The sequence below is a fragment of the Rutidosis leptorrhynchoides genome, chromosome 3, assembly GCF_046630445.1.
Source record: "Rutidosis leptorrhynchoides isolate AG116_Rl617_1_P2 chromosome 3, CSIRO_AGI_Rlap_v1, whole genome shotgun sequence".
Classification (NCBI taxonomy): Eukaryota; Viridiplantae; Streptophyta; class Magnoliopsida; order Asterales; family Asteraceae; genus Rutidosis; species Rutidosis leptorrhynchoides.
Window position 1 is genome coordinate 477,480,539 of NC_092335.1, and position 3,718 is coordinate 477,484,256.

Here is a 3,718-nt window from a genome sequence, read left to right on the forward strand (position 1 = left end):
GATATAATAAACAATGGGTTAACAACATTAATTGAGATTGTTAACTTAAAGGTTTCAAAACAACACTTACATGTAACGACTAATGATGACTTAACGACTCAGTTAAAATGTATATACATGTAGTGTATTTAGTTGTATTAAAATACTTTTGGAAGACTTCAAGACATATATTAAAACACTCATACTTAACGAAAATGGTTACAGTTACTTTCCCATTCTTTTCTTTCATCAAGAATTCTAGTCGTATTCTTACCCGTATTATACACAGCTTCAAAACGTACTTACTATGGGTATATACCAATAGGAACTAGCATGGGATTCCACTCTTGATTATGTCATGTATGACTAATCAATTTTAACTTCTACCATGAGCTAGTCAACTAACTAGAACTCCTTTTAACCCCACTCACCACTCACCAATTACCACTCATCATTCACTCCATTTCACTTCCAATTCTCTTTCTAATTCTCTCTCAACACACACACACTATTATTAACGTATTTTTCCAGTAGTTAATCAACATCTTCATCAAAAATCACTTCAAGAATCAAGCTATAATCATCATAGGAAGAACACTTCAAGAACACTTCAAAAATCCCTTCAAGTTTACTAATTTACTTCTAAGCTTTCTAATCCATTCCAAGTAATCATCTAAGATCAAGAAACCTTTGTTATATACAGTAGGTTATCTTTCTTATTCAAGGTAATATTCATATTCAAACTTTGATTCAATTTCTATAACTATAAACTATCTTAATTCGAGTAAAAATCTTACTTGAACTTGTTTTTGTGTCATGATCCTACTTCAAGAACTTTCAAGCCATCCAAGATCCTTTGAAGCTAGATCATTTCTTGTCACTTCCAGTAGGTTTACCTACTAAACTTGAGGTAGTAATGATGTTCATAACATCATTCGATTCATATATATAAAACTATCTTATTCAAAGGTTTAAACTCGTAATCACTAGAACATAGTTTAGTTAATTCTAAACTTGTTCGCAAACAAAAGTTAATCCTTCTAACTTGACTTTTAAAATTAACTAAACACATGTTCTATATCTATATGATATGCTAACTTAATGATTTAAAACCTGGAAACACGAAAAACACCGTAAAACCGGATTTACGCCGTCGTAGTAACACCGCGGGCTGTTTTGGGTTAGTTAATTAACAACTATGATAAACTTTGATTTAAAAGTTGTTATTCTGAGAAAATGATTTTTATTATGAACATGAAACTATATCCAAAAATTATGGTTAAACTCAAAGTGGAAGTATGTTTTCTAAAATGGTCATCTAGACGTAATTCTTTCGACTGAAATGACTACCTTTACAAAAACGACTTGTGACTTATTTTTCTAACGATAAAACTATACTTTTTCTGTTTAGATTCATAAAATAGAGTTCAATATGAAACCATAGCAATTTGATTCACTCAAAACGGATTTAAAATGAAGAAGTTATGGGTAAAACAAGATTGGATAATTTTTCTCATTTTAGCTACGTGAAAATTGGTAACAAATCTATTCCAACCATAATGTAATCAACTTGTATTGTATATTATGTAATCTTGAGATACCATAGACACGTATACAATGTTTCGACCTATCATGTCGACACATCTATATATATTTCGGAACAACCATAGACACTCTATATGTGAATGTTGGAGTTAGCTATACAGGGTTGAGGTTAATTCCAAAATATATATAGTTTGAGTTGTGATCAATACTGAGATACGTATACACTGGGTCGTGGATTGATTCAAGATAATATTTATCAATTTATTTCTGTACATCTAACTGTGGACAACTAGTTGTAGGTTACTAACGAGGACAGCTGACTTAATAAACTTAAAACATCAAAATATATTAAAAGTGTTGTAAATATATTTTGAACATACTTTAATATATATGTATATATTGTTATAGGTTCGTGAATCAACAGTGGCCAAGTCTTACTTCTCGACGAAGTAAAAATCTGTGAAAGTGAGTTATAGTCCCACTTTTAAAATCTAATATTTTTGGGATGAGAATACATGCAGGTTTTATAAATGATTTACAAAATAGACACAAGTACGTGAAACTACATTCTATGGTTGAATTATCGAAATCGAATATGTCCCTTTTTATTAAGTCTGGTAATCTAAGAATTAGGGAACAGACACCCTAATTGACGCGAATCCTAAAGATAGATCTATTGGGCCTAACAAACCCCATCCAAAGTACCGGATGCTTTAGTACTTCAAAATTTATATCATATCCGAAGGGTGTCCCGGAATGATGGGGATATTCTTATATATGCATCTTGTTAATGTCGGTTACCAGGTGTTCACCATATGAATGATTTTTATCTCTATGTATGGGATGTGTATTGAAATATGAAATCTTATGGTCTATTGTTACGATTTGATATATATAGGTTAAACCTATAACTCACCAACATTTTTGTTGACGTTTAAAGCATGTTTATTCTCAGGTGAATATTAAGAGCTTCCGCTGTTGCATACTAAAATAAGGACAAGATTTGGAGTCCATGTTTGTATGATATTGTGTAAAAACTGCATTCAAGAAACTGATTTCGATGTAACATATTTGTATTGTAAACCATTATATAATGGTCGTGTGTAAACAGGATATTTTAGATTATCATTATTTGATAATCTACGTAAAGCTTTTTAAACCTTCATTTATAAAATAAAGGTTATGGTTTGTTTTAAAAATGAATGCAGTCTTTGAAAAACGTCTCATATAGAGGTCAAAACCTCGCAACGAAATCAATTAATATAGAACGTTTTTAATCAATAAGAACGGGACATTTCAGTGTCGATGTCTTTTCTTGTAGCGACGTCGATGCCTTTATAGAATATTTGTACTATCTGGAAAGTGTCTAAACCGTGTTGAGGACATCCTCTCAACATCTTTCCGAATCTTGTCCACGCCTCAAATAACGTTTCATTTGGCTTTTGTGTGAACGTTGAAATTTCTCCTTGAAGTCTCACGGCTTTAGATGCCAGAAAGAATCTTTGAAGAAATTTCTCCACTAAGACATCCCATGTATCAATTGCTCATTCTGGTAATGATTCTAACCAATCTTTAGCTTCCCCAATTAAAGTCCAAGGGAACAACATAAGATAGATCGTTTCATCCTCAATTTCTCCGATTTTAATTAGAGTATAAATTCTATTAAAGGTTCGAAGATGTTCGTTTGGATCTTCTTTTGCTGTACCACCGAATTGGCATTGATTAGTAACCATGTGTAGGATTTGTCCTTTGATTTCAAAATTTGGTGGTCTAACTTCTGGTTGAGTAATGACATGACCTTGGCCCGTACGTGTGGCTCTCATTCGGTCTTCCATAGTTTGAGGTTCTGGATCTGCCATATCTTGACTAGTTGAATCCGAATCACTAGATGATTCTGATTTAACGGTTCCTTCTTCGACAAACTCCGTTTGAATAAATTGTGGTTTAGGAGGAATGTTTAATGGTTCAGGATCTTGGAATTGTCCCTGAATATCCTCCGGGTTCTCAATTGTGAAGTCGGTTTCAAAAAATGGATTATCAAAAATTTGAATTGAAGTACTTGTTCGACTAGATGATGATTCTAAAAATTTAATGGCAGCAATATTTGCTAGATGTCTTGATCGAGTTACAGGTGGTGAACGTATGAAAGGTGGTGAACGTTTTGCTCGGTGCATTCACTGAATATCCTATTAGT

General features: G+C 32.4%; 1 non-coding gene across 1 annotated transcript; it reads left to right on the forward strand.

Annotated features, from left to right (window-relative positions):
• Positions 1-2,892: 2,892 nt before the first annotated feature.
• Positions 2,893-2,999, forward strand: LOC139903788 (small nucleolar RNA R71). Its single transcript, XR_011778580.1, has one exon. It is a non-coding gene; the product is annotated as a small nucleolar RNA R71 (small nucleolar RNA).
• The last annotated feature ends 719 nt before the right edge of the window (positions 3,000-3,718 follow it).